Genomic DNA, 18263 nt, shown 5'->3' with positions numbered 1-18263 from the left:
TAGGGAAAACCACTAGACCATTCAGGTATGATCTAAATCAAATCCCTTATGATAATACAGTGGAAGTGAGAAATAGATTTAAGGGCCTAGATCTGATAGATGTAGTGCCTGATGAACTATGGAATGAGGTTCGTGACATTGTACAGGAGACAGGGATCAAGACCGTTTCCATGGAAAAGAAATGCAAAAAAGCAAAATGGCTGTCTGGGGAGGGCTTACAAATACCTGTGAAAAGAAGAGAAGCGAAAAGCAAAGGAGAAAAGGAAAGATATAAGCATCTGAATGCAGAGTTCCAAAGAATAGCAAGAAGAGATAAAAAAGCCTTCCTCGGCCATCAGTGCAAAGAAATAGAGGAAAACAACAGAATGGGAAAGACTAGAGATCTCTTCAAGAAAATCAGAGATACCAAGGGGACATTTCATGCAAAGATGGGCACAATACAGGACAGAAATGCTATGGACCTAACAGAAGCAGAAGATATTAGGAAGAGGTGGCAAGAATACACAGAAGAACTGTACAAAAAAGATCTTCACGACCCAGATAATCACGATGATATGATCACTCATCTAGAGCCAGACATCCTGGAATGTGAAGTCAAGTGAGCCTTAGAAAGCATCACTACGAACAAAGCTAGTGGAGGTGATAGAATTCCAGTTGAGCTGTTTCAAATCCTGAAAGATGATACTGTGAAAGCGCTGCACTCAATATGCCAGCAAATCTGGAAAACTCAGCAGTGGCCACAGGACTGGAAAATGTCAGTTTTCATTCCAATCCCAAAGAAAGGCAATGCCAAAGAATGCTCAAACTACTGCACAATTGCACTCATCTCACATGCTAGTAAAGTAATGCTCAAAATTCTCCAAGCCAGGCTTCAGCAATACGTGAACCGTGAACTTCCTGATGTTCAAGCTGGTTTTAGAAAAGGCAGAGGAACCAGAGATCAAATTGCCAACATCCGCTGGATCATGGAAAAAGCAAGAGAGTTCCAGAAAAACATCTATTTCTGCTTTATTGACTATGCCAAAGCCTTTGACTGTGTGGATCACAATAAACTGTGGAAAATTCTGAAAGACATGGGAATACCAGACCACCTGACCTGCCTCTTGAGAAATCTGTATGCAGGTCAGGAAGCAACAGCTAGAACTGGACATGGAACAACAGACTGGTTCCAAATAGGAAAAGGAGTACGTCAAGACTGTATATTATCACCCTGCTTGTTTAACTTATATGCAGAGTACATCATGAGAAATGCTGGACTGGAAGAAACACAAGCTGGAATCAAAATTGCCGGGAGAAATATCAATAACCTCAGATATGCAGATGACACCACCCTTATGGCAGAAAGTGAAGAGGAACTAAAAAACCTCTTGATGAAAATGAAAGTGGAGAGTGAAAAAGTTGGCTTAAAGCTCAACATTCAGAAAACAAAGATCATGGCATCCAGTCCCATCACTTCATGGGAAATAGATGGGAAAACAGTGGAAACAGTGTCAGACTTTACTTTTTTGGGCTCCAAAATCACTGTAGATGGTGACTGCAGCCATGAAATTAAAAGATGCTTACTCCTTGGAAGGAAAGTTATGTCCAACCTAGATAGCATATTCAAAAGCAGAGACATTACTTTGCCAACAAAGGTTTGTCTAGTCAAGGCTATGGTTTTTCCTGTGGTCATGTATGGATGTGAGAGTTGGACTGTGAAGAAGGCTGAGCACCGAAGAATTGATGCTTTTGAACTGTGGTGTTGGAGAAGACTCCTGAGAGTCCCTTGGGCTGCAAGGAGATCCAACCAGTCCATTCTGAAGGAGATCAGCCCTGGGATTTCTTTGGAGGGAATGATGCTTAAGCTGAAACTCCAGTACTTTGGCCACCTCATGCAAAGAGTTGACTCATTGGAAAAGACTGATGCTGGGAGGGATTGGGGGCAGGAGGAGAAGGGGACGACAGAGGATGAGATGGCTGGATGGCATCACTGACTCGATGGACGTGAGTTTGAGTGAACTCCGGGAGTTGGTGATGGACAGGGAGGCCTGGCGTGCTGCGATTCTTGGGGTCACGAAGAGTCGGACACAACTGAGCGACTGAACTGAACTGAGGAACTTCTAGAAATGCAGAATCACACGTTCTGCCCCAGACTGTAACTTTGAATCTTTGTTTCACAAGGTTCTCAGGTGATCCCTGAGGACATTAAGCTTTCAGAAGCCAAGATGCAAAGGATGCATTCTTTCAAAATGGGGGAGAGTTTGCTAAGTGACCAAACCTTTCCTCTCTAGCCTTTATTTTTCAAATTCTTTTTTGTAGCAGTCAGGAAGACTGGTAAACAACAGTACATTTAGTTAAAATATATAAAGATATATTTTATGATGTTACATTACAATGAGGTTCTCATATTTAAGAAAAGGATTTGTACATAAGTACTCTAAAATTCAACAGCAAAACTACATGATCTTATTGTTATTACAGGTACAAAACTCACTTGTTTTTGTTTGGTTTTGCTTTGTTTTATAATGCATACTGCATTTGGGCAGTTGGTGAGCTGCATTTAAATAAAGGATGGATAAGTAAATTCTCTTATCCATCTGCCTGCAATGCAGGAGACCTGGGTTCGATCCCTGGGTCAGGAAGATCCTCTGGAGAAGGAATTAACAATCCACTCCAGTATTCTTGTCTGGAAAATCCCATGGACAGAGGAGCCTGGTGGGCTACAGTCCATGGGGCCACAAGCATCGGACACGACTTAGTGACTAAACCACCGAACCAAGTAAATTCTCTAGAGAGCAATCATACCCATGGCAAGTGCTCCCCTGAAATCCCATTAGAAGTTTGGCCTCCTAAGACCTCCCAAGGAGGATGTCTATAACTCGGTCTGATTAATGTTCTGTCTGCTACTTCCTGGGAAAAAATGCAGGGGAAAAAAGTCTCTTTGAGGGTCCAAGAATTCCCAAAGCAGCTGGAGGAGTTATAAAAGGAAAAGCATCTGACCATTTCCATGGGAGCTTCTTCACTTCTCCCATTTTCTTTATTTATAGTAACCCAGATTAAAATTTTCAATACAAAACCAAAAAATGCTGGTGAGCTGGTTCCTAATGTTTGCTTGCAGCACAGGATGCTTCTCTTCCCCAGTTCAGCTCTGGGCCTGTTATTTTTTTATTCTAAACTATCTTGTGTTAAGGGCTTCCCAGGTGGCTCAGTGGTAAAGAATCCGCCTGCCAATACAAGAGACATGCATTCGTTCCCGGGTCGGGAAGATCCCCTGGAGAAGGAAATGGCAACCCACTCCAGTATTCTTGCCTGAGAGGAAATCCCATGGACAGAGTAGCCTGGCAGGCTATAGTACATAGGGTCATAAAGTGGCAGACACGACTGAGACTAAACAACAACAATCTTGTGTTAATTCCTCACCTCATCTATTTTATCCCTTAGAATTTAGCTGTTAATAGCAGCCTTGGTTTTCTGTCTCATGACATCAAGTTTCTCATGTATACCCTCAAGGATGACTTTGTTACTTTGTTTTCCTATATCGGAAGTGAATGAATATGCAAATCTAATTGACATTTAATATTTATTCACATTTTTTTGTTATGTCAGTCATATTTACTTTTAAGCCACTAAAATATAAATCCAAAATTTAAAGATCTTGCCTTTAAACACCCTTGGGAGACAGGCAGAATCAATCATCAAACTGTAGAACATGGAGAATGGAGAGTCAATTGACTTTTTAAAAGTTGTTAATCCATTTTTAGAGAAAGGAGACTGCGTAACAGTATAACCGCATGTACATAGTTTAATATGTACAAATTAACACCAGTGCAACCAGCACCACCTACCTTTTCCATGAACGATAACCACTGTCCTTTTCCTTTCTTAACAGCATTATCACTAAACAAGACACATGGACTTTCTTTTTCCCTATATTTTCACCTATTATAAAATACACAAATGTTATATATATATGTATCACTGTGACTTGCTTTGCTTACTCGTTTTTGTGTGTGTGTGTGTGATTTATCCAAGTTGTTGCATATAACTAAGGTTCATTTATTTTCATTGCCAGATAGTAATTTATTGTATGACTATACCACAATTTATTTACTCTTATTACTCTAGATGAATATTTGGCTTATTTCCAGGTACTGGCTGGAATGAACTGCTGTTGTAAAATTCTTCACCCATACTCTGGAGTACATGGGCAAAATCACTTTCTAAAATAATTACCCAGGAGAATTGCTAGGTCTTTAGATACCACATCTTTCACTAAACTAGAATGCTGAACTTATTTTCAAAATGGTTATATCATTTATCTCCAACTGCATGAAAGCCCCACACCTTTATTGATAGATACGTGAAATGATTAGATTTTTAATTTTTTTGCCATCAGTGGATGTGTAATTAAACTTCATCATAATTTTAATTGACATTTCTCAGTTTAATGAGTCTGATTCCCAAACATTTACTGGTCACCTAAATTTTCTCTTTGGTGAAGTGCTGGTCCAAATCTTTTGTCTTTTTTCCTACGATTATTTGTCTTATTTTTATTGACTTGTTAAGATAGTAAGACAAGGTGACAAGAATACATAGAACTATACAAAAAAGATCTTCACGACCCAGATAATCACGATGGTGTGATAACCAACCTAGAGCCAGACATCCTGGAATGTGAAGTCAAGTGGGCCTTAGCATTATGAACAAGGCTAGTGGAGGTGATAGAATTCCAGTTGAGCTATTTCAAATCCTAAAAGATGATGCTGTGAAAGTGCTGCACTCAATATGCCAGCAAATGTGGAAAACTCAGCAGTGGCCAAAGGACTAGAAAAGGTCAGTTTTCACCCCAATCCCAAAGAAAGAAAGTGCAGCCGTTCAGTCGTGACCGACTCTTTGCGACCCCATGGACTGTAGCCTACCAGCCTCCTCCGTCCATGGGATTTTCCAGGCAAGAGTACTGGAGTGGGTTGCATTTCCTTCTCCAGGGGAATCTTCTCGACCCAGTGATTGAACTTCAGTCTCCTGCATTTCAGGCAGATGCTTTAACATCTGAGCCACCAGGGAAGCCCAATCCCAAAGAAAAGCAATGCCAAAGAATGTTCAGACTACTGCACAATTGCACTCATCTCACATGCTAGTAAAGTAATGCTTAAAATTCTCCAAGCCAGGCTTCAACAGTACGTGAACCAATAACTTCCAGATGTTCAAGCTGGATTTAGAAAAGGCAGAGGAACCAGAGATCAAATTGCCAACATCTGCTGGATCATGGAAAAAGCAAGAGAGTTCCAGAAAAACATCTACTTCTGCTTTATTGACTATGCCAAAGCCTTTGACTGTGTGGCTCACAACAAACTGTGGAAAACTCTGAAAGAGATGGGAATACCAGACCACCTGACCTGCCTCTTGAGAAATCTGTATGCAGGTCAAGCAACAGTTAGAACCGGGCATGCAACAACAGACTGGTTCCAAATCGGGAAAGGAGTACATCAAGGCCTTATATTGACACCCTGTTTATTTAACCTATGTGCAGAGTACATCATGAGAAACGCTGGGCTGGATGATGCATAAGCTGGAATCAAGATTGCTGGGAGAAAAATCAATAACCTCAGATATGCAGATGACACCACCCTTATGGCAGAAAGTGAAGAAAAACTAAAGAGCCTCTTAATGAAAATGAAAGAGGAGAGTGAAAAAGTTGGCTTAAAGCTCAACATTCAGAAAACTAAGATCACGGCATCTGGTCCCATCACTTCTTGGCAAATAGATGGGGAAACAGTGGAAACAGTGACAGACTTTATTTTGGGGGGCTCCAAAATCACTGCAGATGGTGACTGCAGCCATGAAATTAAACGATGCTTGCTCCTTGAAAGAAAAGTTATGACCAACCTAGACAGCATATTAAAAAGCAGAGACATTACTTTGCCCACAAAGGTCCATCTGGTCAAAGCTATGGTTTTTCCAGAGTCATGTATGGATGTGAGAGTCAGACTATAAAGAAAGCTGAGTGCCGAAGAATTGATGTTTTTGAACATGTCATTGGAAAAGACTCTTGAAAGTCCCTTGGACTGCAAGGAGATCCAATCAGTCCATCCTAAAGGAAATCAGTCCTGAATATTCATTGGAAGGACTGATGCTGAAGCTGAAACTCCAACACTTTGGCCACCTGATGCAAAGAACTGTCTCATTTGAAAAGACCCTGATGCTGGGAAAGGTTGATGGCAGGAAGAAAAGGGGACAGAGGATGAGATGGTTGGATGGCATCACCGGCTCAATGGACATGAGTTTGAGTAAACTCTGGGAGTTGGCAATGGACAGGGAGGACTGGCGTGCTGTAGTTCATGGGGTCGCAAATTGTTAAACATGATGAGTGACTGAACTGAACTGAACTAGATGTCCTTTATATATATAGGATGTTAACCCTTTGTAATATATATTTATGTTTTCTCTCCTCTATAACTTATCTTTTCACCCTTTTTATGGTGTCTGTTCCACCTGACTCTCTTAAATGTTCATATTTGAAAGCACTATGACAAGAAGAGGAAAAAGGAGTATATACCCATACAACTTTAAAAGGCATCTCAAGAATGTATCCAATATCATTATCTCCAATTTTGTATTCTGAAATGATCTGTCAGTACTTACGTACCTGTTTTCAACTATATCATCCTAAAATTGCCTGTGTCAGCCGCTCTGCAGATATTTTCAAGACTCTCCATACGTGTCTGAAACCTTCCCTGCCACAGAACCTGATACGTCGAAACTGACCTGCTTCTAACAAACACTTATGTTTAAAAAAATCCAGTTGATTCAGTGACACATGACAGACTACCATCCAGCTGTGTGAGGAGTTTATAACAAAGACAACTTTGAAAAAAAATAACTTGCCTGCATATAGAAATCTGCTCCATGGCCTTGATATAGGCCCTACTCATGAGTGAGTTGTTATTTTTCCCACCTTTCAAAATCAGAAAAGTAAGGGTCTCAAAGCTTCAAAAGTACTAAATATTTGCTATTAATTTATACTGATTATCACTTCCTAATTTCCACATGTTGCAATTTGTACCAAATGTACCAGGTCCTATTTATTCTTCCACCCTTTCCCACCTGGCCCTGGGGGCTGAGCTCTGGAACACATCTAGGGGCTTCCTTGTCCTCCAACTTTTAGCTGGGTTCTCTTTAGTGGGGGGCCCTGGAAGCAGGCTGGAGGGCACAGAGGGGAAAGGGAGGAGAGGATTACTTACCCTTAGCTTCCTTTCCGAGGAAAGGGGCTTCCCTGGTGGCTCAGACAGTACCAAGACCAGACGTGCTAAGTCACTTCAGTCGTGTCCGACTCTTTGAGACTCTATGGACCTTAGCCTGCCAGGCTCCTCTGTCCATTCTCCAGACAAGAATACTGGAGTGGATTGCCATGCCCTCTTCCAGGGGATCTTCCCGACTCAGGGATCATACCCGCAATCTCTTATGTCTGCCTGCATTGGCAGGCAGGTTCTTTACCATTAGTGCCAGCTAATGCTGCTGCTGCTGCTGCTGCTAAGTCACTTCAATCATGTCCGACTCTTTGAGACTCTATGGACCTTAGCCTGCCAGGCTCCTCTGTCCATGGGATTCTCCAGGCAAGAATACTGGAGTGGGTTGCCATTTCCTTCTATTAAAAAAGGCTAAATTCCTTAACTTGAGATATAAGGTTTTCTTTAAGTAACAATAATTTTTTGATTTCAACTATCTGGTCTTTGGGCTTCCCTGGTAGCTCAGATGGTAAAACATCTGCCTGCAATGCAGGAGACCAAGGTTCGATCCCTGGGTTGGGAAGATCCCCTGGAGAAGGCAATGGCAACCCACTCCAGTACTCTTGCCTGGAAAATTCCATGGACAGAGGAGCCTGGTAGGCTACAGTCCATGGGGTTGCAAAGAGTCAGACACGAATGAGCGACTGCACTTGTATTCACTTGTATCTGGTCTTTAGGACTCTCCAGATGGTGCTAGTGGTAAAGAACCTGCCTGCCAATGCAGGCAGACACCATAAGAGATGTGGATATGATCCCTGGGTCAGGAAGATCCCCTGGAGGAGGGCATGGCAACCCACTCCAGTATTCTTGTCTGGAGAATTCCATGGACTTGCTGGGCTACAGTCCATGGGGTCACAAAGAGTCGGACACGACTGAAGTGACTTAGCACCCCTGGTCCTTGTTGAAAATTCCTATATATGCTGGCTTCCCCTTGCCTCTTCAGAATAGACTCTCAGAGTTATCTGAGATGCTGAGTCCTGGGCTTGAAGTCCTCAGAATGTCCACTGAATAAAGCATAATCTTTAACTTTTAGATTATCCTATATTTTCTGGTCGACATGGCCTTCTCTACCCAAGTCTTTCTCACGGTTTTCTGGAAACTGTTCCCCTCCTCCTTTCTTTCAGGCCCAGCAATGAGAACAGCTCTACCATTATTCAACCATGTTACTGCACGACTCTTTGTGGGTTCCACTTCACAAATAGTCTCTCTGTAAATAAACCCTACTGGAATTATCCTAAATTGCGAGTGCCATCTGTTTTCTACTGGGACTGTGACTGATACAGACTTAATAGCCATGCTTATGTGTACAAAAGAGAAACAAAACAAAGTATTGAGGTAGGGTCCTGTAAATGATGCTTTCCTGGCTCCTATCTAAAGCCTGTAGAGGCATGAGTACTGTTTTCTATGGAGCTAATGGAAGAGTCAAGAAACATAAAAATTGTGTTGGGCCCTGGGAATATAATAAATAATGAACAGAATTACTCTTCCCCTTGGACGATGGGTTGTTTTTACCAGGACTAGGTGGTAGACCCCAGTCATTACCTGCCAGCTGAATAGCATTCACAGGGCTGCCGAAAAGCACTTCCCTCGCACAACAGTTCTTTAAGCCCTCTTGCTTACCTCATTCATTCTCACCTCCACATTTGGAAGCTGAAAGGGGACATTATTTTAGTGCAGGAGAGTGAATTATGTTTCAAGTGACCTCCATGCTTCCTGGTTTCAGAGTATTTTTTTCTTACTGTTTTTTGTTTTTTTTTAAATCCCTTTCCCTGAACTTCATTCAGAGTTTTTGTTTTGTTTTTCTTACTGTTTTCTTCTCTTTTTTTTTCACTTTTTCCTAAAGAAAAAAGGCAGTTTCATTGATGCTTATCTACTCCTCACTGCATAGGTTTCTTATTTTCTCATGCTTTGATATCCTATTAAATAACAAAGACTTTTGTTCCTCTTAGTCATAGTTTAGGCAAATGAAAAAAAGCAACTATTTAACTGTAAAAAGGGAACAAATTATAATTAGCTACATGAAGAAATACCTCAGGATGCTACAAAATATATTTTGCAGCTACAAAGCTGTCCTCTGAAGGAAGAGCCTTATTATTTATGTACTTTAGACATGAGAGTCTCTTCATATATACACTACTATATATAAAATAGATAACTAATAAGAACTTATTGTATAGCACAGGAAACTCTACTCAGTACTCTGTAATGACCTATATGGGAAAAGAATCTAAAAAAGAGTGGATGGATGTGTAACTAATTCACTTTGCTGTACAGCAGAAACAACAACATTGTAAATCAACTATACTCCAATAAAAATTTGAAAAAAAAGTTTCTTAAACCAGAATATATTTAATACCACAAAAAGCACATCAGACAGAGGAGAGATTTTCTTAACTGAAATTACTAATTGGAAATATATAAACTGTAGTGTCTGGTAGAGACGGGAGCAGAGGGGGGCCTTTTCCCACTGGTTCTCCTACAGGGAAGGCAGTCTACATTCCATAGAAACAAGACAGGAAGGCTTAGTCTAAGGGTCTCTTATTTCCCAACTTACTGGATGCTGTAACAGGTAACAGAGAAAACACTGGATAAGAGAGGCAGTCACTATTTAAGTAAGGATCTTCCCCTTCCTTAAAAAAGCACAACCCCATGTAGGGTCCTTCTCTCCAGCTGCCAGTGTAGAGGGGCCTCAGGCTTTCTGTTTCTCCTCTCTTAGCCATCAATGCAACTAAATAGGAAGTAATCTGAAGGCCCCCTAAAGGAGGCATCAAATCCTAAAGGAATTTTTTTTTCTAACAGGTCTTTAAATATCATCTGGAGAAAAAAGAACTGCAGCTCTTTTGCTTATTCATTTCTAGTCCTAAAAAATACCTAGACAGCTAAAACTTCACAGTTACAACATCATACTTTAGTAGCTAAAAGCACAGCTCATAATGCATTCGCCACTACTTTACAGGAAGATTTTAATAAAAATTAAGTTACACCTTTTATATAGAAAAACACTACACAGGTTCCACTGTGCTTACTAGTGAATATATAAATACACGTATTTCATTAGAAAATCTCCCTTGACCCCACTCATTAATTTTTAAAAGCAATAATTGCTGTCTTCATGTTGATGCTATTTGGTATCTAATGCAACACTATACTTACTGTTCTAAATAGATATGCTAAAACATATACATATTTAATTTTAAGGGATAGATTAGTATTGCAAATGTCTCCAAATGTGGAAATACATCACTTAAGTAATACTTTTAAAAACTAATCATGCACAGATAATATTTTTATTAATTAATTAACAATATATTAATAACTATTGACAGTATTTCATCAAGTACATGCAGACCATAATCATATACAGTTGTGTTTTAATTCCTTTGGATCTTATGTAGATGGGAAAATATGGTAGTTAATGCATGGACATTTAAGTCAATAACATTTAGTTCTGAATCCTAGCAGCTGTGTGACCTGGTTAATTTACTTAATGTTGTAGACAGACCTCAATGTGCCCCTCATGATCTCTGATCCCTGGTATTCCTCTTTTTAATAATCCCCTTGCCTTGAGAGTAGACAAGACCTGTGACTTGCTTCTAATCTAGAATATAGCAAAGGTGCCAGAATGTCACTCTCAAGATTGTTATATTACATGACAGAGGTGATTAAGATGCCCTCCTGTGACTACAGTACATTACATAGCACACTTTTTTAGCAGACTGGATTTGCCAACAAAGGTTCATACAGTCAAAGTGGTGGTTTTTCCAGTAGCCATGCATAGATGTGAGAGTTGGACCATAAAGAAGGCTGAGTGCTGAAGAATTGCTGCTTTTGAACTATGGTGTTGGAGAAGACTCTTGAGAGTCCCTTGCTGCTGCTGCTGCTGCTAAGTCGCTTCAGTCGTGTCTGACTCTGTGCGACCCCATAGACAGCAGCCCACCAGGCTCCCCCGTCCCTGGGATTCTCCAGGCAAGAACACTGGAGTGGGTTGCCATTTCCTTCTCCAGTGCATTAAAGTGAAAAGTGAAAGTGAAATCGCTCAGTCGTGTCCGACTCCTAGCGAACCCATGGACTGCAGCCCACCAGGCCACTCCGTCCATGGGATTTTCCAGGCAAGAGTACTGGAGTGGGGTGCCATTGCCTTCTCCATGACACAAGAATATACAACCAGTCAATCCTAAAGAAAACCAGTCCTGAATATTCATTAGAAGAACTGATGCTATAGCTGAAGCTGCAATACTTTGGCCACCTTATGTGAAGAGCCAACTCACTGGAAAAGACCCTGATGCTGGGAAAGATTAAAGGCAAGAGGAGAAGAGGACAAAAGGGGATGGTTTGATGGCATCACCAACTCAATGGACATGAGTTTGAGCGAGCTCAGGGAGATGGTGGACAGGGAAGCCTGCAGTCCATGGGGCTGCAGAATCAGACACGACTGAGTGACTGAACAACAATAAAGATAAATATGTATCATTTGAAGGTGCCAAATTCATGAGGATTTGTCTCACACTTTTCTAATCCTCAGATCCATTACATGTAAAATACAAATGATAGACCCTTCCAGAGTAGCTGTGATCGTTAAATGCAATTCTGTTTGCAACACACACTCCCAGGACCTTGAGCTCATTCATGGAAAGCTCTCAAAAATCTGTAGTACCATTATTACTACCAGTATTCTAGAAAGTTAAATCTCAGAAAAGTGAATACAAGAAAAGGCCTTAGGAAGAGGTGAGAGTATTGATTACCAAAAACTTGACAAATTTAATTTTATTACATCTAATTTCTAGAACAGTATTAAAGAAAATTGAGAAACAGAAGAGATTGGTCTTGAGCACCCTCCCTTTATTCCTTCAAGCCCTCCCTACCTTTTCCCCACCTCTTTCAATTCTTAGGTACTTGATTTCTCTTGGTAGCTGTGTATGCTGAGGATCAAGGAATCTGTTTTAAGGGTAGGGATGTTTATAACAGCTTAAGGTGCATGAAAAACACAACTGCCTCTTCTGCCAAAATACAAGAATTGTCATACATTTTGCAAAAGGGGTTGAAATAAAATTACAGGGAAATTTTTATAGGACTATGAACATTTTCATAATACAGAACAATTTCAAAACAGACTACATTTTGTATAGAGAAATTTTGCCAAAAAAGCACTCATGTTTTTTTAATGTCGATCTGAACTATCTTGCTTACTACCTTGATCTCTGACACTGAGCTTTATTTATTTATTTATTACTCTCATTTTGATTTCAGATCATTTTAATTACCAATAAAAAGCAAGTACCAACACTGAATAGATTATTACTTTTGTGGATGCTTTTAAAACTGGAATAGTTAGTCACCTCATTCCAAAGGTTCTATAAACCATTTTTATAAAGGAATACTGTCATAAAAATTTTGATAGAAACCCTGTTATTAGAGGAGAAATGTGAAGCTAAGAGTCAGTAGTACTTTAAGTGTGTCAAGTATAAACCAACGTCATTAAAAATGCAAAATTGTATCCATCCCTCGATTTCATTAAAAGAAAAATCATCAGTAAGATGACAGGGTTCATTCCCATTCTGTCGGCTCAAAATTCTGAGTTAGAAGAAATTTGAATGTTAGCAGCATAGAAGCTGATGTAAAACAATTTTATACCTGTTGAATAAAGAGGATGTTTTCCAATACCACCAAACAGATGACACCAAAATTGATATCTTAACTAGTAAATTAACCAGGGATCTCAAGAACTGAGTAGACTACAGAGCCCATTCTAAGGGATGCATTTCTTATTGTCATGACAAACATCATGATGTTCTAGAGATGAAGGGAAAGATAGAAATAGGGCATTTATTTAATGGATTCTAAGAGCAATCTTTGCTTCTGAGTTTATGTAAATCCCTATACCTGTGAAGGCTTAGATATCTGAAAGCTTGTAATAAATCAAACTAACATAAATTGGTTTTTAACTAAACTAGGGAATTTGAATTTTGTCTGTTTTTTTTTTTTTTTTTAATGTGAATTTCATAATCAGAGTTCCCAGCTGACTGGATAAAAAAATGACTAATAGCTCCAAACCATCCCAAAGGCCTTTTATACTTACTTTTATTTATCATATATTCTGATCTACTTACCTCCTTATCAATTGGAACGTTAAGTTCCTTAGTTATTACTGATAGCTTAGCCACAAATTAACTGCAAATATAGTCAAACTACTTAATCTCTTTGACCATTTATCTCTAGTGCTAAGTTGCTTCAGTTGTGTCCCACTCTTTGCGACCCCTGGGACTGTGGCCTACCAGGCTCCTCTGCCTGTGGGATTCCCCTGGCAAGAATACTAGAGTGGGTTGCCATTTCCTTCTCCAGGTCATCTTCCCAACCCAGGGATTGAACCTGTGTCTCTTCTGTCGCCTGCATTGGCAGATGGGTTGTTTACCACTAGGGCCACTGGAGAAAGAGAGTAAACACATTTCTTTTACCTTTTTCCTTTGATTAGGGCTCAGAAGCAATAAAACAAGTGAAAATATATTGAAAACACTAATGCAATATACACATTTAACATAAAATTATAAGTATTATTTTTACATTTCTGGTCCCAGATAGCTCACTGAGTATCGGTTTTGCTAAGTAATAAGCTGCAACTTAATATTTATTAACAGTGAGATTTTCAATGCTTCCAAGTTGTCTACACTTATCCATTCTTAATATTGAGTGTATCTGCTTACCTTTCTTAGAATGCTTATCAATTAGTTTTAATCCACTCACATTCTCTAAAATAGCCACTGATTTGTGAAGAATAGCAGTCATTTAAAGAGAAATAACCACAGAAATAAGGGAAAAAAAAACTTTGCAGGTGTAGAGAACATTAGTCTCTTTAATAGTAAAATACTCTAGCCAGATCCTGGCTGCAAAACAGGTAAGCTAAGAGGGAGGGAAAAAATAAATGTGTGTGTGTGTGTGTGTGTGTGTATCCAAATTTGTGTGTGTGTGTGTATGCAAACTTGCAAACTTTTATATAATGTATATTTTATATAAAGAGTTGTATAGGACCTTTACCCAAGCTACAAGGTTTAGCAACTGGAAGGATGGCATCAGAATAGGAAATGCAGGTGTATCAAGTTTTCCTATTTCCATCATATTTGTTCCCAAGTAACTTTGTATGAGCATACAACTTCTGCAAGGTGTAAATTTACATCAATGGGAAAAAAAAATATATCAGACAGAGCAAGAACATCATCTCCATTTCCAGCAACACACTCATTAGTCACCCAAGCAACAAGGGCAGAGCTTTGTTTGACAATATGATAAATGTTAGTATTACTTAAGATGTTGATTGTTTTTCTTTAAAATATAAAGATGTAAAATAACCCTCAATTTCAACTTTTTTTTTTTTTTCTGCCATTTTGTGTCACTTGGTTAGTACACAACAACAGTTACTCTAGGTGGAGTGTTTAAAATTAAACGTTCTCTTGGTGTCTCTTATTTCATTCTCTCATTTGATTCATATAGAAGTGCTTTATAAGCTCTTCTTAGCCAAGCTAAGTGCTTGGTTCTGCTTATTTCTATGAAGTCTTAAATTCACAACTTAATAACGTTTAAGTGCACCTAACTCACTTATATTTGGGGAAATGTGCACAATAAAAAAATCTTTATGGAGGCATATATGCATTGCAAAGTCATAATATTATTCAGGAGTAGAAGCAGAAACATTTACATAGTAGCAGATGTACTCATAACTAATTAGATTCTATTACAAGGCACACTACAGGTGAGAGATCTCTAGAAAAAGAAGGCATTTTTTGATAAGGAGGATCAATATTCACTGTTACAGAATTATTTCCTGATTTTTAGAAAAAGCCAGAGTGGTGGGGGGTGGGGGGGAGGAAATACTGTTGAAAAATAAAGCATTTAAAAAATAATGACAAGAAAAAAATGTAGAGAAACATGTATACCATACAGTCATACAGCTGTGATAGAAGCCTATCAAATGCCCAGAGTGAATAAGGGGATGTGGTTACACCACTCCATGGGCATGGCATTTTGGGCTGGGAACAGTACATGTGCATACTTGGTGGTAAACTGAAATATGAACCAGAGCCATATTAATTCAAAAAATGTAGAATCTGAGCAGAGGCATTTCATTCATTTAATTCAAGTCAGGCTTAAATTGTCCAGGCTCCGTAACTTCTGGTGGTCTTCAAAAGAAAACAGAGTCACAGTAATACATGTTTGATTTAACAATGACCAAAAGAACCAGAATAATCAAAGGAAATAGAGGGCTTATGTTGCCATAGATTTAGAGCTTACAGTTGTCCATTTTCCCTACTGGTAGAATAGGTAGGTAGAATAGGGAAAAGGAGTCCAAAATGGCGGTGGCTAAAAGACAAGGAAGGTCAAAGGAAGGTCCGAGGACCAGAGTGAAGACTTAAGGCAGAACAAACATAACAAACAGCACTCCTGGCTAAGCCCAATTTGCATAGGGCAGGCCCAGGTGGAGGAAAAAACATAAAAGGAGGAGCCAAAGCCCTTTCTCACGGACTCTCTCTCCCACGTGTGCGCGCGCTCTCTCGCTCACTCACTCTCACTCTCTTTCTCTCTCCCGTGTGTGTGCGCGCGCTCTCTCTCTCTCTCTCTCCCCCCCCTCCCCACGCACTCCTCCACTCTCTTCTCTTTGAGTCTTGGATTCTCTTGCTATCTTCTAAATAAAATGGAGCTGTAACACTGATTTGCCTAAGAGCTGTAGCACGGTTTGTCCAAGACCTGAGAGCTGTGGTGCGCCGAGGGCGTTAATGTCCGTTGCTCCAGATCTTTGTTGTGACGAGACAAAGAACCGAGGAACATACACTTGTGTGACAGTACAATTGCTAACAGTTCACCTTCTTAGTGTATACCTAGTTTAGGAAGGGATGTGTGCATGTTCAGTCACTCAGTCGTGTCAGACTCTGCGACCCCATGGACTGTAACCCACCAGGCTCCTCTGTCCATGGAATTCTCCAGGCAAGAATACTGGAGTGGGCTACCATTTTCTCCTCCAGGGTGTCTTCCTGACCCAGGGATCAAGCCTACTTCTGCGTCTTCTACATTGGTAGGTGGATTCTTTACCATGGAGGCACCTGGGAAGCAGCTTAGGCAGGGAACCTTTGGATAAATGACTTCTAGATCTTTCGTTTTCTTTTATGTGACTATGGGCAGTTTGGGCTAAGTGGTTTTCATCTCAGCTGCCCATCTCAGTTTGCTAATGCAAACACACAGTTCCAATTGAGTCATGCAGATACAGTCACAACAAGGAGGAAATAGGCCTGTAGAACGGCATTAATAGCAGTAGCTTTAATTTATCTGACAATGTTATCATCACCTTCTATAGTGCTGAGCCGGGTATGTAATTTAAATAAGCTGTCTCTACAGCTTAGGAATTTATGAACTAAAACATAAATAACACACCCTTGTTCCTTTCCAAGAAGAGAAGGTAGATCTGCCCTGTGGGCTTCCCAAGTAAATCCAAGCATTAGAACTCCAAGATAAATTGGTCATTAGCTTTATTTCATTTCACTTTTTTTCCTTTAGTCTCTTGCCCTCTATTATTCCATAATTTAAAGAGACTCTGGAAACGAGAAGGCTTACAGAAAGAATCCAAAAGGCAAATATCCTCAAACATTAAATAGCATGAGACAAGAAGCCAAAATGAGACTAGAAAGAAAAGTGACATATTAATGAAGTGGAAAATGATAAAAGTCTCTTTCATAAACCAAACTCCCAACCAAATAAACAAAAGAAGTAAGAGATATTTGGATGAAAAATGATAACAAAATAGTGTAAAAAAGGTCAAGAACAGAAAAGGACTCAATAGTATTTAAAAAAAAAAAAAAAAAAAGCCAGTAAATAATATTAACAAATAAAACAGAGAGCTTGGGAGATTTTTAGCAAAATGAATTTCCCAAAATGGAATTATGGTCCTAGAAACTCAGCAAAAAATACCAAATTAAGACAAATATTAAATAATTCAAGCCAACACTATCTACATTATTGAAATATTTGGTTTAAACTGGACTCAATACTTTTTAACTTTACAGTTGCAATATTGAGTAGCATTAGTATAAAAGTGCTGAATAATGACATTCTGAGAGGCAAAGCAAGTTCTGCAAAGTTCCTCCCCACTTGCTGCTAAGTCACTTCAGTCGTGTCCGACTCTGTGCAACCCCATAGACGGCAGCCCACCAGTCTCCCTCGTCCCTGGGATTCTCCAGGCAAGAACACTGGAGTGGGTTGCCATTTCCTTCTCCATCCTCCCCACTTGAAATGACATAAAAGGTTGGAGGAGGGCATGACAACCCACTCCAGTATTCTTGCCTTGGGAATCCAATGGACAGAGCAGTCTGGCAGGCTACAGTCCATGGGGTCGAAAAGAGTCAGACACGACTGAAGCAACTCAGCACACACACGCACCAAGCTTAAATGCTCTCTGTAGCTGCTTTAACTCTTCATTTCTCTTGGTGGAGCTACGGCCCCAGTCCTCCCTTCTAAGAATGTTGAAGCAACCTCTCTGCAATCCAATGTGTGGTCTAGAAATGCCTAGATCTTTAAAATAGGAGGAAAAAAATGAGTAATGACTTTTGATTTCATTATGTTTAATGCCATTCCATTGTGAGGGCATATGGTAAATAACACATTTTTCAAATTAAGTAAATGGGTGCTTAAATTTAAATGAAATGATTGATGTCACTTTAATTTCAACTTTCCAAAGATATTCAACAAATATCTGTTGAATATTTACCTTGTGTCAGCCACCAGGACAAATATTCCTTACCTAGCAGCTTAACAGGGATAACACAGGGAGTCTTAGCGATTCAGGACTAGTGTGTATTAGTTTTTCAGAAGTGCTAAATGCACTGCAATTACCTGACTATTTTTGGCCAGTGGTCAGAGGGGAAGTAGAGTCCTCATCGTTATGAAGCACTAGCAGTATTGCATCAAGGCTGAAACACAAAAGGCAGGTTGGGGCATGCCAAGTCAATACTGGTCTGAGCA

At 39.7% G+C, this 18263-nt stretch overlaps 1 protein-coding gene across 8 annotated transcripts in view; it reads right to left on the bottom strand.

Annotated features, from left to right (window-relative positions):
- Window positions 1-18263, bottom strand: part of INPP4B (inositol polyphosphate-4-phosphatase type II B) — an 855034-nt gene that overhangs the window by 313355 nt on the left and 523416 nt on the right. The window contains exon 1 of one of the 8 annotated variants that reach the window (XM_055550393.1): window positions 18135-18211. The exons of the other annotated variants lie outside the window; for them this stretch is intronic. The gene's annotated coding sequence lies outside the window, so the exon portion shown is untranslated. Of the gene's footprint in view, window positions 1-18134; window positions 18212-18263 lie in introns of those variants that run through there. 8 annotated transcript variants of the gene reach the window in all.

This window comes from Bubalus kerabau, chromosome 16, assembly GCF_029407905.1.
Source record: "Bubalus kerabau isolate K-KA32 ecotype Philippines breed swamp buffalo chromosome 16, PCC_UOA_SB_1v2, whole genome shotgun sequence".
NCBI lineage: Eukaryota > Metazoa > Chordata > Mammalia > Artiodactyla > Bovidae > Bubalus > Bubalus kerabau.
This window is presented reverse-complemented; position numbering and strand designations above follow the sequence as displayed.